Source organism: Aedes albopictus, chromosome 2 (assembly GCF_035046485.1).
Source record: "Aedes albopictus strain Foshan chromosome 2, AalbF5, whole genome shotgun sequence".
Classification (NCBI taxonomy): domain Eukaryota; kingdom Metazoa; phylum Arthropoda; class Insecta; order Diptera; family Culicidae; genus Aedes; species Aedes albopictus.
The window spans coordinates 58,905,017-58,929,147 of NC_085137.1; the positions used below are offsets into that span (position 1 = coordinate 58,905,017).

Genomic DNA, 24,131 nt, shown 5'->3' on the forward strand with positions numbered 1-24,131 from the left:
ACAGCATATGTTTTGGAATTAATTGTCCTTTATCCTTCTCTGCTGATCGCTTATGTGTCGTAAATCGATTTCAGCTGGCACGCACGCCATTTCATTGGTATTTCGTCTCATTTTAACGGGTAAAGGTTTTAGGTTGAAACAAATTAGGTTCCTGTCCTCACCATTGCTAGTAGCAACTATGACCAGAAGAGAAAAAAATATAACATTCTGTATTGGTGAAGTACGAAGCCGTTTTATGTTGTACAAAATAAAACGTAAATTAAACAAAAATGTACAAAAATGGACGGGACTTCACATTAGGGTTTTTAAAAAACTACTTGTTTCAAATTTACCCTAATCCCATCACTTTTATTATGTTCTTGTTTAAAATTTTACATTTCACACTTCCTAACACTTATACTGGGCCAGAAGGGCTTTCAACTGACTATTAGACCTATCGATTCAAACGTTCACTTCCAACTGACTGCTCGAGCCAGACCAGACCGAGGGCACACCTGTGTCCTCCGATTGAGTTCGATGCTTTCTCGATGTCAGCAAAAGTTCACCGGATGGCAACTGGCCTGGTTGTTCTGGGTTGCGTTGGATGGTCGGTGTTACTGTGCGCCGGTATCGATTTATCGTGTCATCAATATGCTCGGAGTCCAAAGGGTATTCTGGTATGGGGGTTATGCTCAGTGTCTCCAAGGGTGATACTGCTTTGTCAGCATCTAGTCCACGATAGGCGGATACCTGAACATCGTGGGTAGAGCCTAGGGATGTCCATAACTTCCCCCGCCTTAGTTTGAACCGTCTCGGTTCAATATTGTTTGAGAGCTTTCCAACGCATTGTTTGCAGGGATCCGTATTGTCAGCTTCATTTTGAGTTTACGAACTTCTCTCGTAAGAAAAGCGAAAATTACTGCTACGAAGCATGTGATGAGAACTATTCCTACTATGTTGAGCACTTTAGTCCTTTTGTTTGCTGTTTCTAAGTGCTCCAGCTTATGACGATTCCTAATGTGCAGTTGTTCCATATAGTCAATGGATTCTGGTTCTGTCTGTGACTCATCTACGCTAACTGAATGTAGGGGTAAGATGACAGGTCTGGATTCTCCTCTGAATGTTTTGCTGGTAAAGGTTTTTCCGTTGAGGGTGATGGAACAATCTCTAAATGATATGAGAAACGTTCCTGTTAAATTCCTCGGACCATATCCACAACTGTTTTGCATCGAAGTCGGATCAACAGAGTTTTTAACTAACAGTCCGAGATTCTCGATTTCCTTTGTGTCAGGTTTCATTGGGGATCTAATGAAGGTACAGTTACCCGTATTTCCTCTTAGTAACTCATGTAAGCATCCGTCATTTGAAGTGTTAAACAAGATCTGGACGTCGCAGATGATGCTACGCTCGATGTTCATGCATGGATGGAAAATTAGGTAAGACTCATTGTTACCAACAATGGCTTTTGTTGCATTTATCGGTATGATTTTAAACTGTCGTGGAATGGCTTCTATTTGGAGTTGCACAAATTCTCCTTGCCTGAATTTAGGAATTTTTATGAGTAGGATTATGTCTGAGTTATTGTGGAATGCTATGGGTTCCAAAAACTCATAAACTTGGTCATAGCTGTTAATCACCACGCCTTGTGACTCCAACAGATTCGTTGCAAATTCTAGCTCTGATGGTTGTAAGAAAGCCTTTGAAATTAAACCCAACTTGGACAACTGAATGGCCTCGAAAATTGTAGACAGCTGCTGGTTGATCATGTCGATGTTGAAGATGATGTTGTGTAGGTGCAGGAGATGTTCCCATTCGACAGGTCTGTCTAAGCTCAGTCTTGTCTGTTTAATGATGCTATCTATTTCCCTAGACTGTCTATAAGCTTGTTTAGTAATATTGTTAATCCTTTCCTCAAACAATTTATTAATTTGAATTTGTTCATTATTCTCTGTTACTAAAAGGTTATTTGAATTTTTAAGAATTTCAAGTTGGTTTTCTATTTTTAACAAATCTTCATTATCGAGATTCCCTGTAATCATTTTTAAGGTAGACCCAAGAAAATTAAGAGATCGTTTTGTTTTTCTACTTCTAGCGGTTAAATTTTCAAGGATAAAATAAGCCTGACTCTGCTTTTGTTTAAGAATTTTAACTAGTTCTGCTATCTTTGGGTTTTCTTCAATGTTCAAAATAATGGATTCATACTGCTTGAGAACGACGGTAAAGGAAAATAAATTAAATCTATGGAATAGTATGTGAGATCCTTCTTTTATAAAGACTGAATTAGTCTTGAACGCAACTATACCGGGATTTTCATTAAGTTCAAGGATTTCCAAGTAAGCAGAGTAAATAGGATTGAAAAACATCATAATTGTAAGACAAAAAAGTATCGGGTGTTTGTGTGTCATCTTCGAGCTGAAATGACAGGAGAAGAAGGGAAAGAAGACAAAAAGGTGCAATTAGTTCTACGTCGAAATTAAGTTTTACGTTTACGTTTTAATTTTGTTTTGTGGACTTTTCTCCCATTCTCGTCGATTATATTTGACTCTAAATTATCTTTGACTTGTATTTCTCTATACCTCTCTTGGTGCTTCAAGTTATTCCTTTTTCTTTCGAAGACCGTTTCATTTGGAAGGAAGTTTTCAGGATCTTCTCTGTTTATGTTCAGTTTTTCTAAGTCTGAACGTTTTTTCTCTAATTGTTTTTGAGACAAAATCCTGTAAAATTCCTCCTTCAGTCTTATTCTTTCATCGAGATCTTCGGGGACAGGGTCCTCGTTTCTGAAGCCAAAAAATAACTCTTTTGGAGTTAACTTTGTTTGAGAGTGTATTGAGTCATTATATATGGAAACTGCAAGATTAATTTTTGCCGTTTCGGACAAATCTTTAGTTGAATCCTTCATACTTAAGATGTTGTGCAATTCTCTAATAGTCCTATGGACGATTTCCACAGTACCATTCGAAGAGGATTGTCCAACACTCGTATAATGGTACTCTACATCGTTTTCCTCGAGGAATTCTTTAACTGTTGTTGAGGTAAATGATGCTTCCTGATCCATGACGAGAAAGGAAGGTTTTCCAACGTTAGCGAAGAAGTGGGTTAGTGCTCTTAGAATGTGTATAGTATTCCGTGTTTTAATTGGGATAGCCATTGTTAGTCTGGAGAACTTATCACAAAGTGTTAGATAATTTCTATTTCTGATTATGAATATATCCATATGAACAATTTGCAACGGCCTAGATGGTGTTGCTGTTAATTGGAATTTTTGTTTATATGGTCGCCTTTCATACTTAGCCTTTTGACACAATTTGCAGATGTTGATAAACTTTGAAATTTTGCTCTTCATTCCTGGGAAAAAGTACCTTCTTGAGATGTGTGCCTTTGTCTCAATGATACCTCTGTGGTTCGCGTTGTGTTGCCGTTCGATGATCAGGTCCTGTTCAAGCTCATCTGTTACGTCTTCTAACAATCTTTGTGTCCAGAAAATTTTTAATGATTTTGCTCTTGAAAAGTAAGTTTTATAAATAGTTTGCAGCCTATTAAGGATACTTTCGCTACAATAAAGACCGGTAGCGCATTTCGTCGAAGCGTATTCCTTAAGAATATTGATCAGGGCTGCTGGACCAAAATGTACCTTCTTTATAGTTATTCTGTGGAAGTTTTTAAATGGAGTCAAGGATTCACGACTATCTTCATCTGTCTCTACCAGTACAATCTGATTTCCAAATCCGTTAAGGGGTCTTTCCGTTGACGGGATGAAGTCGTTATCGTCAGTGTCCGCGGAGTGTTGTGTCATGTCATCGCTGGAGGTAGAGTTGGCGTTTACTTCTGTTTTATCCTCAGGGTTAATACGAGACAGTGCATCTGCATTAGCGTTTAGAGTACCTTTCTTATACTTGATTTCAAATTCGAGCTCTTCGAGAGCTAGTTTCCAGTGTAAAAGTCTCCTGTTCAGATCATTTTTCTGCCGGAGCCACACAAGTGGTTTGTGGTCGGTTCGAATTTCGAAAGAGGTTCCGTAAATATATGGTCTAAAATGTTTCGTTGCCCATACAATGGCCAACAATTCTTTTTCCGTGGCAGAATAGTTGCATTCTGCTTGATTCAGCGTTCTAGAGGCATATGCAACAGGATGCTCTTTGCCATCTTCGAATTTCTGAGACAAAACGGCTCCTAAAGCAAAGTCGCTTGCGTCAGTTTCAAGAATGAATTTTCCATTGAAGTCGGGGTATTTTAGAATAGGGTCGCTCGTTAGTAACTGTTTGCAATCATTAAAACAACTAATAAATTCTTCGTTGTGGACAATTTTTGTATCTTTTTTCAAGCACCTGGTTAAAGGTTTCGTTAATTTTGCAAAATCTCGAATAAATTTTCTGTAGTATCCAAGAAGTCCTAGGAAGCCTTTGATTTGAGTAGTTGTTTTTGGGATTGGCCAATTAAGGATTTTTTCGATTTTATTTGGATTGGGTTTAATGCCATCTTGGGTTACTATGTGCCCCAAAAATTCACATTGTTTCTGAAGAAATTCACATTTGTCAAATTGAATTTTAAGGTTGGCTTGAGCAAGCCGTTGAAGCACTTTGTTAAGGTTATCGATGTGGTGCTGTAACGAGCTACCAAAAATAATAATGTCGTCTAGGTAAACTAGGCAACAATTTCCAATGAGATTTCCGAGAATGTGGTTCATTACGCGCTGAAAAGTTGCTGGCGCGTTTTTTAATCCAAAGGGCATGCGAATGAATTCGAAGTGCCCTTTCTCTGTACTGAAAGCAGTTTTCGGCCTGTCTTTTGGATGTACCTCAATCTGGTGGAATCCAGATTTAAGATCCAGTGTAGTAAAATAGGTACTACGGCCGAGCCTGTCAAGGATTTCTTCAATTCGCGGGATGGGGAATTTATCATCGACAGTCTTTTCATTTAATTTGCGGTAGTCTATGACGACACGCCATTTCTTTTTTCCGCTTGCATCCAGTTTTTTTGGAACAATCCAGATTGGAGATGTCCAGGGGGAAATAGAATTTTGAATAATACCGTCCTCCAACATTTCGTTGATTTGCTTCTCCACTTCAGCTTTATGGACATGAGGGTATCGGTACGTTTTGGTATGAACTGGAATATCATCTGTAGTTTTTATTCGATGTTGAATTGCAGAAGTGCAAGACAACTTTTCTGAATCATTATGAAAAATTTTGGAATTTTTAGAAAGGATTTTCAGTAATGCAGATTTTTCTTCGTTGTTGAGATGTTTTATTCTAATCATTGTTTCCAATTCAGAAGAGGGTATGTGAGACGCTTGATAAGAATGATGTGAATTCATATTGTTAACTTCTGCTACTTGAATAGTTTTTGCTGGCTTTGTCCAGTGGAAGGTGACAGATTTGCCAAAGTTTCTTATTGGAGCGTTTACAAAACCATTTTCTGCTTGGTACAACCCAGAAGGGATTACAGCGTTGGCAATTTGTATGTCGTTAGGGAGGTAAACGTTGCCATTATTCTGTAAAACGGGTAGTTTGATCATTCGCGTAGAGTTCTCTGTCAGCGTAATCTGCGAAGGGCCTAATTTCCTAATTTGCATCGGGATTGTTTTGTGGGGAAGGATTATTTTGTGGTTGTTCACGTCGATCAGTGCTTCGATGTCGGAGAGGGTTTCGTATCCAAGGATTCCGTCAAAAAAATTGTGGAAATTTAAAAGGTAGAAGGTAACTTTTTGCTTGAGGCCAAAAATTGTCGTGATGAATTTTTGATCGGCCGCATGCCGTCCTGAGCTATTAGAAATTTTGAGGGTTTTGCATTTTAGCTGTTTTGATTTTGGAATCAGGCTGGGCGAAATGAAATTTTTGTTTGATCCACTATCCACAAGTATTTTTGCGTCCTTACCACAAATGTTCATTATTACGTAGGGAAGTCCGTTGATTGCATTTAAGTCAACGATCTCGGATCGAGGCCTATCTGAAAATTTACACTTTGTTCACTGACTTCGTCTTCACTATCGTCTTCGCTATGTGTGTCATGTGTATCGTCGTCGTTTTTCTGTTCAGCGTCATGATTGTAAACTCTGGAACGTAACGACGGGTCTACTTCCATGGGTGTCATTTTCTGTCTGTCGGATAGCGGTTTGTGTCGTGTAGATGGGGTGTCTGATTGCTTGCTAAATGGTTTATTGGAAGATTTGAAATTTTTGCTGCCATGGGGCTGTTGGTCGAATGCAGCTTGTGTGTGGGACTTCGTCTTCTCAGCGTTTTGGAACCGACACAGGAATGCGTATGCATTCTCCAAATCACTGGGTTGTGCTGTTTGAGCATACCCAAAGTAGGGTTTACTAAGGCCGTTAATAAATGCTGCTAAACATTCTTGTTCAAGGAAATGATTAATAGCGTCCCAATGGTTTGCATAAGTTGGATTCTGCTTTGCCAAAGACTTCATATTAACCATTATTTCCTTTGTTTTCTTATAGTAAATATGTAATGATTCGGTCATTTTAAGTGACCATAATTGTGTCTGGTATGTAGCAATATTATTGCGATCACCGTAGACACTTTGTAGGATTTCCGCTACTTCGTCGAAGGTAGTGGGGTTTCCGTTTACACATATCATATCGCGGGCTTTGCCCTCGATCTTGTTTATCACCGCCTGTTCGTACACGGCAAATAAGTCCGGTGCGACGTGTGGTCGGCATAAATTCAAAGCTCGTCTTGCTGTATCAAGCCAATGACTGAGCTGTCTTTTATTCCCGTCGAATGATGGGATCATTCTTATGGGGTCTGGAATTCGAAAGAAGTCCGTGCGACGGTCCTCCACGACGGGGGCTTGCCGCTGTTGTTGCAACTGTTGCTGTTGCTGCTGTAAATTATTGTTTTCGACTTGAAGAGCACCAAGTCTGTGCTCCAAGTTTTGAATTTGGTCAAAAATTGCCTGTAAATTAACTTGTTCCATGTTTCTTTCGTGGTACCTGAGAGGCTTAACTTTAGGAACGGGATTAAATCTACGCATACAAAATGATAGAGAGGTTGGGAAAAGAAAAGTTGTTTACTCACGGTTCGACACTCTTAAAGGGTTGAAACCCACCGATGCAGTTTTCGTGTCGGGCGGCGCAAATCACCTACGGGTTGAGGGATGGTTTCCAAGAGCCTGGTTCCTGATGATCACTGGAGATAGTCACTAGTTTCTTGCTTCGCCACGGGTTGGGCTAAGCGTCTACTTAATGCTGAATCCTGCGCAAGTCAGTTACACTTTTAGTCCTTGGTTACCGGCACGTCCGATGTCGTCAATTCGACACTAATTTTCGGTTTTCGCACTACTGTCCAATTACCACGGATCGGGTTTTGTCACTAGATTGTCTTCCAAAAACTAGCACTGCACGTAGAGTGTTCCGTACGACTGCGCCAAAAATGGACGGGACTTCACATTAGGGTTTTTAAAAAACTACTTGTTTCAAATTTACCCTAATCCCATCACTTTTATTATGTTCTTGTTTAAAATTTTACATTTCACACTTCCTAACACTTATACTGGGCCAGAAGGGCTTTCAACTGACTATTAGACCTATCGATTCAAACGTTCACTTCCAACTGACTGCTCGAGCCAGACCAGACCGAGGGCACACCTGTGTCCTCCGATTGAGTTCGATGCTTTCTCGATGTCAGCAAAAGTTCACCGGATGGCAACTGGCCTGGTTGTTCTGGGTTGCGTTGGATGGTCGGTGTTACTGTGCGCCGGTATCGATTTATCGTGTCATCAATATGCTCGGAGTCCAAAGGGTATTCTGGTATGGGGGTTATGCTCAGTGTCTCCAAGGGTGATACTGCTTTGTCAGCATCTAGTCCACGATAGGCGGATACCTGAACATCGTGGGTAGAGCCTAGGGATGTCCATAACTGTACATCTACCTGTTTTAATGAAATTTGTTGTGTTAAAGAAGCATGGCTGCATATTATCTTATTGATTCACATTATTCTCACTTGTGTTCCTATTGTGGTAAATTTTGTTCAAAATTTACGTTTTATGATGTTTATCTTTAATATAACGGTCATTTTCAAGAAAATCAGCCAAGTTGAGCTTACTAGGAGATTTCGTACCATATCATCACTAAAATTGCTTAAATTTAACCTTAGTATATCCATTTGGTACAATACTGGGGATAAAAACTCAAAATTTAACCTTATGGACTCTATTTAGCTACCGTAGAATGAAAAACTTTTCGAACATTTTTCTTGCGTTCCGGAGCAAACGTATTTCAGAAAACGGAAGTGTACTACTAGGCTTCTAAAAACAAACAAAAAATATCGTTATTCTAAACCATATGCTTTATTGAATCAGTATTATGTGGCCCTTCAATACATGCATTCACTTTGAAAATATGAATAACAGATGTGAAATAAAATTAAAATTTCTAAATTTGTATTTTGTATGAGAACTTATTGGACACGGTGTAGAATTACGATGACTCAAACAGATTGAAATTTGGTTCATTGTCTACTGGAATATTGCAATGCGAAGTCAATTCCACTTCCCCAAGTTCCCCTTTTTCTTCCTGTCAGAACTTTGTGATAAAAAAAACTCTGTTGATATAAGCAATGTTGAGTAGGAACATGTAAGGACCAAAGTTATAACAAACGCCTTTTCTTTTAGATTTCGATGTTAACTATTTTGAGCCCACTTGTCAAGTATTTTACTTGACATATGTAAGTAGGGGAACCCATCTTAAGCAAAGTGCTCCCACTTTCATCCGAATGAACACAATCGATGTTTTAAATCGTCTGTTTTAGGAATAGGATGAACAAAGGGACATAGGCTGAAGAAGGATACTCATACCCTACGTCAAAAGCCCAAAAGCCTTACCAGGAATCCACAACGGGTTCTTAACGATTACTCAAGATTACTCAAGAGATTATTTCAATGATTCCTTCAGGGATACTTCCAGGTATTTTTTTTCCAGGATATCTATCGGGATTTCTCTTGAGACTTCTTTAGAAATACTTAAAGCATTTTTTAGTCAAGGATGCGACCATTCATTTGCAAAGATTTACATTCATTTGCTATTATCTCCGTTCAGAAGCATGCTATCGAAAAACAATGTATTGATGACTTTAACCTTGTAGTTTTATCTGAAAGATTGCCGAATAACATTGGGTCGCAAACGTATACCAAAGTCGTGAGCGAGCTGTGAAGGCAACTCTCCACGCGGTGAATGTAAATTTCATTCACGCTGTGGAAAGTTGCCTTCACAGCTCGCTCACGACTTTGGAATGCGTGTGCGACCCCAATGTTATTCGGCAATCTTTCAGATAAAACTACAAGGTTAAATTCATCAATACATTGTTTTTCGATAGCATGCTTCTGAACTGAGATAATAGCAAATGAATGTAAATCTTTGCAAATGAATGGTCGCAACCTTGTTTTTAGTTGCTTCTCTAGAATATTCAGAGGGAACCTTTTGAGATTCTTTTAGGGACAATTCCAAGACTCTTTTAGGGATTTCTTCAAGAATTCTTGCCAGGAGTCCTTCATTGAGTCCTCTCAGACTTTCTTCATTGATTCATTCAAGGATTCCCTGGGATTTCGCTTAAGCATCTTCCAGGGAATGCTTCCGCGGTTCTTTTAATGATTTCATCACAAATCCCTTAATGGATTTCCTAACCCTGCTTTGGCATTAGGGTAATTTTTGACCCAAATCGTACACTACGCCAGCGAGCCATTCCCAATTTGATGCAAAAGGAGGGTTCAGGATTCTTCTCTTGATTCTTTCCAAAATTTCTCCTAAGATTCCTTCAGGGATTCCTCTTCAGATTCTTTCAGGGATTTTAAAACGATTTTTTATGGACTGCTTCCCGGAATTTTATGGAATGCTTCAGGAATTTTCTGGGACTCCTACCGAGGTTCCTTCAAAGATTTCTCCTGGAATTTCGACCAGAAGTTTCTTCATCTCCCAGAATTCTTAGAGAGAGTTCTCCCTTGATTCCTTCCGATATGCCTCCTAGAATTTTCCTGAGACTGAATTCTTAGATAATTTTCCCGATTACTTCATGTGAAGGAGGGATTATACAAAAGTGTAACAACCCAAGTAACAATTCCATTGCTGATTGGTTTTGTTTGATTTTTATTAGGGTTTTATTACAGCAATAAGTAAAACTCGCAGTTTTATAACTACTTTTATGAAAACCATTGATGAAATGTTTTATAGTATACTTGGCGATATCCATAAAGCCAGATTTTAAGAGTAAACAAAACTATGTAAACCTTCTGGTTTTCATTATTACCACAATAAAACTGTTCAAACTCTCAACAGATGGCGATTCGTTCGATTAATAACGACATCTGTTGGTGGAAAAGCAGAAACTACGACACTGTTAGGTATATTGTGGTCATCATAAAAGTAAACTTGCTTTCGTTTTATTTTCGCTAATTATGGTCGTCGCCATATTGAAGAATCAGCTGATGTGAATGGAAAATAGTTAATTTTGCTCGAATAAGCAATGAATTGATAGCACCCTGATAGTTTGCCGCCATTTCCATAACATGCTCACATAAATAAACTTCATCAGCTGAGTTTTCTTGTAATTCAAGTTTTACTAAATAAACTGATTAATTTATTTCATTCCAAAATGATAATATTCATTAAATTCGAAGCGCATAAATGTTATGTTTGTGCAACCCCAATATTCACGATGAAATTGAATGCGCATAAGCCTACCAACACAATAACTTCTAAAATATTACTTTGAAATGATCACTTTCTACTAACGAACGAGGAAACGTGTGCGCTCGTTGTTGTTTATAAACGTCTTGTTGTTGCTCTCGATTTATTAATGGTTTTTGAGCTGTTGTAGTTGTTGGAAAAATGATATACATGAATTGCTAGTTTGATATCTGCAGACGGAAACTATTGATTCATTGTGATTCTTAACTTAAGGAATTGAACGTAAAACGTCTATTAAAGCAACTTGTTCTATTTGTGTTTCGACAGTTTGTGACAATGGCGGATGAAAAAATCTGTAAAAAGTACTCTCAGGGCATCAATGTCATAACTGAGCCATACAGCGTTTGCGAAGGAGAGTGCACGTGTTCGTTTCATATCGGTTGCGTTGGCCTAAGCGAAGACGATTTGTGCACAATGGCTGTGAAAACGAACATGGTCTGGATGTGTGACACATGATTAAACAAAATCCGGAGAATGAGTTACGGCATGTGTAGGAGAACGTGTGATTTGCCGAATGAGAAGCCTATCGACGAACAAGTACGGGATCTCAAATTTACTATGACTGGAATATTGGAAACGCTCTCTAAAATTGTTCCGACCGATGTTGCAAGTGATCGTGCTTTATTACACTCTACGCCCTTATCTACAAATTTGCCGTGTGATGCGTTGAACACAAGCGATATGGATGTGAACAACGTAGAAAGCGTACGGCATCGAGAGAATACGGATGGAGAAGATTTCTCATTGTTTATATCAAACATTGAGTCCAGCGTGGCTGAGCGGGATATCCATAGAATGATTTCACTTGCATTGAATACTCCTGAACCCGAGCACATCGATGTTTCAAAGTTGGTGTCAAAATGGAATCATCGTCAGCCACCAGATTTTATTTCATTTAAAGTTACTTTAGATAAAAAATGGAAAGCACATGCTATGAATCCTCTGATTTGACCAAAATATGTAAAATTTAGAGAGTTCATCGAACGACAAAATGTTACTTGGAGGCCAGGATTATAAAAAAACTGTAATTGTAATGGTGTATGCTTTAGTAATAAGTTTTTGTAGTGTTGTAATGATGTAACAATCATCATAACCCCTTTTTGAGAATTTTTCAACTAGGATTTAAAACAGTTTTATTGATACTCTTAATGTGGTTTGCAAAACTTCTCCGAGAGTGGTCCATTTAGCCGGAAGATGCTCTTAAAGAGGTTGTGTACACTAAGTCTTAACACTGACTTCAGGTCGTCGGATTACACAGACTTAACAAAAACTCGTGAACTTAGTGTAGCGGACCAAACGAGAATTTTTTTTCTCTCCATTTCTGGCTCAGACCTGTTGGTGTTGGTCCATGAAGCCAAACGAGAATTTATTGGCACTGAGTTTATCGTTCACAATGTTACAATAATGAATACACGCGACGTAATGTAAACGCGGTCTGGACGTGCGAGAAGTTTATTTGAGACTAAATTGTTATAACATTCTGACCTGCCTGCCGACCGGCCCTATCATCGATCGTGAGGCGATCGATATGATACGGGATAGAATTACAATTTACTTCAGTTAGAGTAGTGCGACTGTATCTTTTGCTCGAACACTAGCGTAAAGCTAGTGGTCTTGTAGTAATGGTAGTTGCAATGCAAATTAATGACCTAACTTGGCGATCGGCGCAAACAGAGGTTATCAAGAGGTTTTGATGTATAAATCTGTTTTATTGCAAGTCTTAAAATTGGTCATGAAGATCACTTATAGAGCCGAATTAAACCTAAAATGTTACCTGGGCAGACATGTTTAAGTATGGGAAAACACGCTACAAGGAGCAGAAGAATATCAACGTCGGTTTTGGATTGTTCCTTATGACAGCTACTTTTCATAAGGAAGAATTCATAACCGTCGTTGGTATTGCGGAACTCGAAGTCAAACACTTTCAGCATGGTCTAGCTGAATAAAAAAGTTTGAACTACCTCAAATAAGAGTGGAAGTGCAAGAGAAAAATATGAGACATTTTTGAGATACATGCATATTGCATATACACCGCCAGCCCCTCGCTAAAGCTGAGTACAATATAGATATTTTTTCAACGTGTTGTACAAAACACAACAGCGCAATCACTCGAGGGTTAGAAAAATAAATAAATAAAATATTTTTTTTTTATTTGTGAATTTTAACTTAATGCTAATTCTTCACACATAAAATAATAAATCCACAGTTTGTATCCATCATTGACATCCCACTTTGATAGAAAACCTCCTTCTCTGTTCTGTAAAGGCCTGTCAATAAACTAAGAAAAGTGAAGAGGGGGAGTTCTTCTGGCCAAAGTTAACGGTCCATACAAATTTTGAAAGTTTGGTATAGACAAAAAACCTGCGAGGGGGGGGGATTGCGGAGGTGTGAGATGACCAAAATTGAGTCTACGTAGTTTATGGACAGCGCCTAAGCGCATCCACAAAATGACCTTATGTATAACAAAAGCGGAATACACTGACCTCACCGCTTTCAAATGCATGGTATGCAAAGATTGACCCGAATACAAACGTATGAAATCTACACCAGTTCTCATCCAATGCACAGTAGCCTAGCAACAATGTTTAGATCCCAAGAGGTCGTTATACGACCGATTGATTTTATTGTATTAATCTTTGTCAAATATTATGAATAAAAGATAAATGGGCACAGCATCCAGCCGTGCGAAAATGAATGGAACTCGCTCGGAGCACAACTCGGAACACAAATTATTCATACATCATGGCCCATAAAACAAAATCAACCGTATAAAAGCACTCACCAGCGCGCGCATATTGTGGATCAAGTGAAACTCGACTCCCAGCCCAGCATCATCATCATTGTCATAGTCGTCGTCGTCATCTCCATTATGAGATTTTTATGCTCGACAACACAATATTCAGCACACGCCTTCGCCCGAAAGCGCTCAGCTCGCAGCTTTAAAAGCGCACACACAATTTCATTCCGGTAACTTCTATCGAAGAGGGTCGCACTCTCAAGTTGAAGCAAGTGAATAATTGATGAGGGACCACCAACCACGTCTTAGCGGCGCGGAGCCGCAGATTCGCCAACCAGCACAGCGGTGATGTGGGGATCTCAAGAGGAGTACTGCAGTCTGCGGAGGAGCGCACATTGAAGAGTGCCCAACGCGAATAAATCAATGAATGGGGCAAATTTGTGAATGAATGGATGTTTTGAGTAGATGTTTCTCGGGGTCTAGATTTGGGGTAGGTCGTCAAACGATACATGTTTTGTCCAGAGCTTACAACATCGGCGGGTTCGAATTTTGCCATGTTTGTTAGGCGATTGCTCAATATACGTTCTTCTATATACACATTAGAGTGAGTCAAAATAGACCAAATCCGGAATTTGAAAACGCCATCGAAGATTTTGAATAAATCACCTGAAATTCTGCAAAAAAAATCAGCTTCTTCGTTATACTAGAAGGTTCACTGAATAAGACGATAGTGGAAAATCACCCATAATTATAATAGACATCTTTCACATCGACTTGGGGGTGGAAGCTCAGGTAAAATATTATCTCCTGGGCGCCCATTAAAAACACCACCCCCGGCGAAGACTGGCGCTTGAGCCTAGCTATTTAGCACTGTAGTTGGAGGAAATGCCAATGCAGAACCCGTGGCTTCCGGGAAGGTAAGCCCAGCTCCCTGGGTTAGTGGGTTGGTGTCAGGCCCTGCGAGCCAGCCGTAAAAAGACTAGCACCGGAAACTCAACAAGAGAAGAATGCGAACCGATACCAATGGCGACGACCACAGCGACGAAAAAGGACATGCGATTGGAAGCTCGGTACGTGGAACTGCAGATCTCTCAACTTCATCGGGAGCACCCGCATACTCGCCGATATACTGAAGGACCGCGGGTTCGGAATCGTAGCGCTGCAGGAGGTGTGTTGGACAGGATCTATGGTGCGAACGTTTAGAGGTAATCATACCATCTACCAGAGTTGCGGCAACACACGTGAGCTGGGAACAGATTTTATAGTGATGGGCGACATGCAGAGGCGCGTGATCGGTTGGTGGCCGATCGACGAAAGAATGTGCAGGTTGAGGATCAAGGGCCGATTCTTCAACATTAGCATAATAAACGTGCACAGTCCTCACTCCGGAAGCACTGATGATGACAAGGACGCATTTTACGCGCAGCTCGAACGCGAGTACGACTGCTGCCCAAATCACGAAGTCAAGATCATCATAGGGGATCTAAACGCTTAGGTAGGCCAGGAGGAGAAATTCAGACCGACGATTGGAAAGTTCAGCGCCCACCAGCTGACGAACGAAAATGGCCAACGCCTCATCGATTTCGCCGCCTCCAAGAACATGGCCATTCGTAGCACCTTCTTCCAGCACAGCCTCCCGTATCGTTGGAGATCACCACAACAAACGGAATCGCAAATTGACCACGTTCTGATTGATGGACGGCACTTCTCCGACATTATCGATGTCAGGACCTATCATGGCGCTAATATCGACTCCGATCACTACCTGGTGATGGTTAAACTGCGCCCAAAACTCTCCGTTATTAACAATGTACATTACCGGCGGCCGCCCCGGTACGATCTAGAGCGACTGAAACAACCGGATGTCGCCACTGCATACGCGCAGAATCTCGAGGCAGCGTTGCCGGACGAGGGTGTGCTCGATGTGGCCCCTCTAGAGGACTGCTGGAGTACAGTCAAAGCAGCCATCAACAACGCAGCCGAGAGCACTATCGGGTACGTAGAACGGAGTCGACGAAACGATTGGTTCGACGAGGAGTGCAGAGCGGTTCTGGAGGAGAAGGATGCAGCCCGGGCGGTAATGCTGCAGCATGGAACCCGACAGAATGTGGAGCGATACAAACAGAAGCGGAAGCAGCAGACCCGTCTCTTCCGGGAGAAAAAGCGCCGCCTGGAAGAAGCGGAGTGCGAGGAAATGGAACTGCTGTGCCGTTCACAGGAAACACGCAAGTTCTACCAGAAGCTCAACGCATCCCGCAAAGGCTACGTGCCGCAAGCCGAAATATGCAGGAATAAGGAAGGGAGCCTCCTGACGGACAAACGTGAGGTGATCGAAAGGTGGAAGCAGCACTTCGACGAGCACCTGAATGGCGAAGCGAATGTAGGCACGGAGGACCAAGGCAGCGGAGGAAATGACTATGTTGGTGCAGCAGAGCACGGGAACGAACTAACTCCCACGCTGAGGGAAGTTAAGGATGCCATCCACCAGCTCAAAAACAACAAAGCGGCTGGTAAGGACGGTATGGCAGCAGAACTCTTCAAGATGGGCCCGGAAAAGTTGGCCACCTGTCTGCACCAGTTAGTAGTCAAGATCTGGGAAACCAAACAGCTACCGGAGGAGTGGAAGGAAGGGATAATCTGTCCCATTCACAAGAAAGGCGACAAGTTAATGTGTGAGAACTTTCGGGCGATCACCGTTTTGAATGCTGCCTACAAAGTGCTATCTCAGATCATCTTCCGGTCTTTCACCTAAAGTAAATGAGTTCGTGGGAAGTTACCAAGCCGGTTTCATCGACGGCCGGTCGACAACGGACCAGATCTTCAACGTACGGAAAATCCTCCAGAAATGCCATGAATACCAGGTCCCAACGCACCACCTGTTCATCGACTTCAAAGCGGCATACGACAGTATCGTCCGCACAGAGCTATGGAAAATTATGGACGAGAACAGCTTTCCCGGGAAGCTGACTAGACTGATAAGAGCAACGATGGACGGTGTGCAGAACAGCGTAAGGATTTCGGGTGAACTATCCAGTTCATTCGAATCTCGACGGGGACTACGACAAGGTGATGGACTTTCCTGCCTACTATTCATCATCGCCCTGGAAGGTGTTATGCGACGAGCCGGGCTCAACAGCCGGAGTACGATCTTCACGAAATCCGGCCAATTTGTCTGTTTTGCGGATGACATGGATATTATTGCTAGAACATTTGATACGGTGGCAGAACTGTACACCCGCCTCAAACGTGAAGCAGCAAAGGTCGGACTGGTGGTGAATGCGGCTAAGACAAAGTACATGCTGGTAGGTGGGACTGAGCGAGACAGGACAAGCCTTGGCAGCAATGTTACGATAGACGGGGATACATTCGAGGTGGTAGAAGAATTCGTCTACCTCGGTTCCTTGCTAACGACTGACAATAACTGACAATAAGGCGCATCATCAGTGGAAGTCGTGTCTACTATGGGCTCCAGAAGAAACTGCGGTCAAAAAAGATTCACCCCCGCACCAAATGTACCATGTACAAGACGATGCTCGAGGAGGACCTGCAAGCACTCGGAGTTTTCGAGCGACGGGTGTTAAGGACGATCTTCGGCGGTGTGCAGGAGAACGGTGTGTGGCGGAGAAGGATGAACCACGAGCTCGCTGCACTTCACGGCGAACTCAGCATCCAGAAAGTGGCCAAAGCCGGAAGGATACGATGGGCAGGGCATGTTGCAAGAATGCCGGACAACAACCCTGCAAAGTTGGTGTTTGCTAACCATACGGTTGGTACAAGAAGGCGTGGAGCGCAGAGAGCACGATGGGCGGACCAGGTGGAGCGTGATCTGGCGAGTGTTGGGCGTGACCGACGTTGGAGAGCTGCAGCTGCAAATCGAGTATTATGGCGGCAAATTGTTGATTCAGTATTATCATGAATTTGATGTTAACTAAATAAATGAATGTATCACATCGACTTAAAGTAGTCTAGAAGTAGCGGTGTGCGAGGAAATTGAACTGCTGTGCCGTTCCCAAGAAACACGGAATTTCTAGCAGAATCTAAACGCAACCGTTCCATATGTGTGCCGCGAGCTGAAATCTGTAAGGATAAGGATGGGAGACTCTTGACAGATGGACGTGAGGAGATTGAAAGGTGGAATCAGCACTTCGATGAGCACTTGAAGGGCATGGAGAATATATGCATGGGAGACCCAGGTAACGGAGAAACAACTACGTCAATGTAGAAGAAGACGGAAAAGATCCAACTCCCATGTTGAGGGAAGTTAGGTGTACAATTCTCCAGCTCAATATCAAAAGCAGTTGGCAAGGATGGTCTCGCAGTTGAACTCATACCGGAGGAGTGGAAGGAAGAGATAACACCGTTCAACGCAAAATTTTGTTATGGACTGATGCGTGAGCTTAGAATCGCTCCTGATCACCTTCAGGACCTCCGAATACCTAGACTCGGATGATGAGAGCCTTCCATCTTCTTCTTCCGCCTGTCCATCAAGGTCCAAGGCGCATGGGAAATGTCAAACCCTTTTCGCGTTAACCTGAACCACTCTAATGTAGACATGGTGGCATGAATCACCACCACGCCACGCAATATGAGCTTCAACTCGCGACCTCTTGTGCGGCATCGCATAATGCTTTACCGATCTATATTGGGACGCGGGCTGTTCGACGTCATATTTCATCAATCGGAACCATGAACCAATTAATTAAATTTCCACCCCATTTGTCGCTGCAGCCTCGGCCGGTCGCTCGGCTTCGTTTCACTTGTCATTTTCGTCATCGCGATACGCAAGCCACCAACATTCAAACCAGTGACACAACAATTACTTTTCAATTAACCGGCAAATTGGAGTTCCCAACCTCCCGCAATCCATCGTGGTTGGTTTACGACTGTGTACTTTACTTATAATATCAAAAAACAGAAAAAAAAACTCCATTTTGCTCTGAATACGCGACACGATCGATCATTACCGAGCGAGCGCCACTTCAACCCACGGGCTTCGAAGCGAGGAATCCGGCGTCTCCATCGCGAACTGACAGCCCCCTCCCATCCTAGAACAACGATGACGGCAGTGCAGTGTCGGTAGTGACTCATTAGGCACAGAGCTTGTTTGTTGGTTTTGCATGGCAATTGTAAAACAATGTTCAAAATTTTGTGTTTGTTGCTCGCTCTGAACGTTGTTATATACATGGCTCGCGTTTGAATAATATTTTTTGTTGATTATCGGCAGAATATATTCGTTGATTGGTGATTCGCTAAAAGACGAGTTATTTAGCTGCATCCCACGATTGTTAATTTCACGTTCAGTATAAGTTTTAAAGTAAAACCATGGAAAATGATAATCCCGTTCATAGAGAAGCACGAAATTGCAAAAAATGTGCGAATAGGATCAACACAACAACTCGCCTTTTTATTGTTTGCGAAGGACCGTGCGCTGCATCATTCCACTCAATGTGTGTCGACCTAAGCGAAGTTCAGCTACTATCTCTTACAAGAGGTGTGGTTTGGATGTGTGGAGACTGTTTACCGCGCTTTCGCAAATGGAAAGAACGATCGTGTGTAGCCGAAACACCAAAGTGCACCGAAGCTGTATCCGATGATACATCTATACATGACGAAATTGCTGAACTGAAAATGCAAGTCGCCGAAATATTGCAAACTATGTCATCATCCTCGTCAACGGTTGATGTATCTAATACGACACTTCATCACCCTGCACCAGTTTTGTCCTCAACGCTTATCAATGGAACGAACATTAGTTACGAAAGTTCAAGTTTATCGTCTGAGCAGATCAATGTGCAACGACCATATTGCGATAGAAGTGTAAACAATGCTATATCTCTACCTAATAGTGATCAGCGAGTGTCTCTGTTCTTAACAAATATTGACAGTATGGTATCCGAAGCAGAAGTAAAAATGATGGTATGTGAATGCGTTGGTGCCCCAATAGATGATTGTTATAAGACAGCAAAATTAGTTTCCAAAGATGTTGATAGTAGAACGATCGACTGCGTATCATTCAGGGTAGATTTGAATGTTAAGTGGAAAGAAAAAGCCTTAGATGCTGCAACATGGCCATGCGGTATAAAATTTCGCCAATTTGTGAATAGGACTTGGAAACCATCTTAAAAACCGTAAAATCTTCCGCATTTCTGTTTTCCTTAAGTAATGTAAGCTCGTTTTTCGTTGTAAGCTGTCGATTGAATATGTTCTTATGTTGATTATGTTTGTATGTATTGTATAAAACAAAGCGTTTTTTTTACTTTTAAGTCATTCAATTAGACCAATATGTGGTCCGTTGAATTAATCATAAATTAATAAATAAATAAATAAATATGCAAGATCCTGCTTCCAGCCCAGGGCACCCCCTGGTTCTAGCTAGCTGTCGATGAATTGTCTTTGCACCTTCTGGTGGTGTGGTACCTCCCGCTGGGATGGAGGGAGAGGACTTTAGTATCAAGTTTCGCACCTTCCTCGGCGTTTGCTTGGGGGGAGCACGGTGGAACACATTGCAACGGGGAAACAAAATACCTGTGTGTAACAATCGCTATACATGGAACGACAGCAACAACAATAACAACGGTTGGTCGACAGGTGAAGTGCGAGAATTGATTTTGCCTTCTGAGCTGCTACACAATGTTGTCATTCTGGTGCGAAAGATTTATGTATGCACAGCTAAATTAGGCGTAGAAAACAAACGATATACCAATTGATCAGAAGGTTCGTTTTCCATGACAAAATGCACTTTCAAGATCAATGTAGTTCAGAACGGAATTTTCTGGCACTTAAGGTGACTCAACCCTTTGAAGCCGAATTTTTTTTCAAGCGTTCTTATAGAGATTTTTCTACTTTAAATTTTAAAAAGGTAGAATATGATAAAGAATTATTTTTTTGATTTCCTAGGTCATCCAAGCTGTTTTTGAGTTTAGATCTCAAAGTATACGGATGTAACGGTAACTTTTTTCATTATACAAAGCTACGAATTGTAATATATCATTTCCAGTATGTCTTCTGAAAGTTCAATAGATAATATCAAATCAGTCGGAATATCCAAGGTCATCCAAACTGTTATTGAGTTTAGGTACTAAACTATACGGATGTAGCGGTAATTTCTTTTATTATACAAAACTACGGTTTGTGTTCTATTATGTGTAGTAAGTCTTCTGAAAGTTCAATAGACTGTATCAGATCAGTCGGAATATCCTCCTAGGTCATCAAAACTGTTCTTAAGTTTAGGTACTAAATTCTGCGGGTGTAACGGTAACTTTTTTCATAATACAAAGCTACGATTTGAGTTTATCATGTCCAGTAAGCCTTCTGAAAGTTTAATTCAGTTAAGTTCAGTTCAGTTCAAAACAGATCAGTCGGAATATCCTAGGTCATCCAAACTGTTCTTGAATTTAGATCCTAAAGTCTACGGGTGTAACGGTAACTTTTTTCATTATACAAAGCTACGATTTGTGTTCTATCATGTCCAGTAAGTCTTCTAAAAGATCAATAGACAGTATCAGATCAGCTGAGATATCCTAGGTTATCCAAACTGTTCTTGAGTTTAGATCCTAAAGTCTAAGGGTGTAACGGTAACTTCTTTCATAACACAAAGCTACGATTTGTGTTTTATCATGTCCCGTAAGCCTTCTAAGCGTTCAATAGACAGTATCAGATATGTCGAGATATCCTAGGTCATCCAAACTGTTCTTGAGTATAGATCCTAAAGTCTACGGGTGTAACGATAACTTTTTTCATTATAGAAAACTACGATGCCTAATATATCATGTCCAGTAAATCTTATAAATGTTCAGTGGACATCATCAGATCAGCTGGGATCATCCAAACTAATATGATGTTTAAAATCTAGCATCTACAGCAATTGAAGCTTCTGTTTTGGCCTATATAATCAGAGACTATGACACAGCTTCAGGATATTCAGAACCGTACACACTGGCATACGCAACTGCACTGCAATATATAACATGGAGTCTACAGCCGTAATAATATCTTTTTTGCTGTATTGAGTTACCATTACCAAACGTAATGATTATATCTAATTCATTTATTTAGCGTCAATAACAATTACAATAAAACTGAATCAACATTTCTTCACAATGACTACAAAGAGTGCAGATTTCAAAAAAATAGTATCATAAAAGTTTGAACAACCTTAAATATTTCAAAGGTACACAACAATGCCTAGTAGCCTTTGAAGAATATTGGTAAATATGGTTCACTATGTATCATTATTCAGTGAAGCAAACCAACATAGCAAGTGAAGATATAAATTTGTTTACACCATGATAGATTGGATGACCTAAATTACCTATCATAAAACTATCATTGAGTGACCCATGAGAGTTAAGAGGCTCATCGCTCCTATTTGGTTGTTCAACGTTATTATCTAAAACGAAATCGCCTCATACATACATTTATTTGCTCAACATCACATTTAAGACAAGACATACTCAACAATAGTACGCCGCAATACTCGATAGATGGCTACCGCTCTCCATCTTCGGTTGCGCCCAATGCTCACCAGATCACGCTCCACCTGGTCCGCCCATCGTGCTCTCTGCGCTCCACGCCTTCTTGTGCCAACCAGATCAGTTGCAAACACTAGCTTTGCAGGGTTGTTGTCCGGCATTCTTGCAACATGCCCTGCTCACCGTATCCTTCCGGCTTTGGCCACCATCTGGATGCTGGGTTCGCCGTAAAGTGCAGCGAGCTTGTGGTTCATCCTTCTCCGCCACACACCGTTCACCTGGATACCACCGAAGATAGTCCTTATCACGCGTCGCTCGAAAACTCCGAGTGCTTGCAGGTCCTCCTCGAGCATGGTCCATGTCTCGTGTTCGTAGAGGATCACCGGTCTTATTAGCGTTTTGTACATGGTGCATTTGGTGCGTGGGCAAATCTTTTTAGACCGCAGCTTCTTCTGGAGCCTGTAATAGGCCCGACTTCCGCTGATGATGCGCCTTCGAATTTCAAGACTCACGTTGTTGTCAGCCGTCAGTAAGGATCCGAGGTAGAAGAATTCCTCCACCACCTCGAAAGTATCCCCATCTATCGTAACATTACTACCCAGACGGATCCGGTCTTGTTCGGTTCCGCCTACCAGCATGTACTGTGTTTTTGAGGCATTCACCACCAGTCCGACCTTTGCTGCTTCGCGTTTCAGACGGGTGTACAGCTGTGCCACCGTTCCAAATGTCCTGGTGATAATGTCCATGTCGTCCGCAAAGCACACAAATTGACCAGATTTTGTGAAAATCATTCCCCCGGCTCGGCGCATCACATCTTCCAGAGCGATGTTGAAGAGTAGGCAGAAGGCCGTCATCTTGTCGCAGTCCCTGGCGAGATTCGAATGAACTGCACACCGTCTAGCGTTGCTTTAATCAGTCTAGTCTTCCTAGGAAAGCCGTTTTTGTCCATGATTCTCCATAGCTCTGCGCGGTCGACACTGTCGTATGCCGTTTTGAAGTCGATGAATAGGTGATGTATTGGGACCTGGTATCCAGGGCTTTTCTGGAGGATTTGCGGTGAAGATCTGGTTCGTTGTCGACCGGCCGTCGATGAAGCTGGCTTGGTAACGTCCCACAAACTCAGTCGTTTTAGAAAACAGACAACGGAAAATGATCTGGGGTAGCACTTTGTAGGCAGCATTCAAAATAGTGATTGCTCTGAAGTTCTCACATTCTAAACGGTCGCCTTTCTTGTGAATGGGGTAGATTCCTCCGGCAATTGTTCGGTTTCCCAGATCCTGACTATCAATCGGTGCAGACAGGTGGCCAACTTTTCTTGGCCCATCTTGATGAGTTCAGATGCGGTACCATCCATAACTGCTTTGTTGGTTTTGAGCTGATGAATGGCATCCTCAACTTCCCTCAGCATGGGAGTTGGTTCATTTTCGTCCTCCGCTGTACTGGCGTCGTCGTTTCCTTCGTTGCCGTGGTTTCCCATGCCTACGTTCTCAAGGCCATTTAGGTGCTGATCGAAGTGCTGCTTTTACCTTTGGATCACCTCATGTCCGTCCGTCAATTGGCCTCCGTCCTTATCCCTGCATATTTCGGCTCGCGGCTCGAAGCCGTTGCGGGATGCGTTGAGCTTCTAGTAGAACTTGCGTGTTTCTTGGGAACGGCACAGCAGTTCCATTTCTTCATACTCCGCTTCTCTCAAACGGCGCTTTTTCTCCCGAAAGAGGCTATTCTGCTGTTTCCGCTTCTGTTTGTAACGTTTCACGTTCTGTCGGGTTGCTTGCTGCATCATTACCGCCCGCGCTGCGTTCTACGGCTTCAAAACCACTCTGCACTCTTCGTTGAACCATTTGTTCCATCGATTTCGTTTCACGTACCCGATGGTGCTTTCGGCTGCGTCGGTGACGGCTGATTTCACTATACTCCAGCAGTCCTCATGTTACAGTGGTTGTTTTATCTACTAAGCTCTATAATAGTAAGGATGACCCATGAAAAAACCCAAAACCAAAAAAACAACAACGTTTATTGTTCTTCGAACTACTTTGGTAAATACAGTTGATTATGTAACATTACTTAACGTAGTGGCAAAAACTATTATCACACAGTACGAACAAAATCTGTAAATTTATGACGAACTGAATGTAACAAATTGACCACCATCGTGTTCGATAGAAATTTAAGTGTGATCTTAAAATTACACTGCTGATTGCTGAGAAAAGTGCTAATTATAGCACCGACTTTTCAGAGAAACTTAAAAAAA

General features: G+C 41.7%; 1 long non-coding RNA gene across 1 annotated transcript; it reads right to left on the reverse strand.

The window, feature by feature from the left end:
* Positions 1–2,255: 2,255 nt before the first annotated feature.
* On the reverse strand, positions 2,256–7,444 carry LOC134287606 (uncharacterized). The gene is made up of 2 exons (XR_009997400.1): positions 7,011–7,444; positions 2,256–2,391 (listed from the first exon to the last, which is right to left on the reverse strand). It is a non-coding gene; the product is annotated as an uncharacterized LOC134287606 (long non-coding RNA).
* Positions 7,445–24,131: the final 16,687 nt, after the last annotated feature.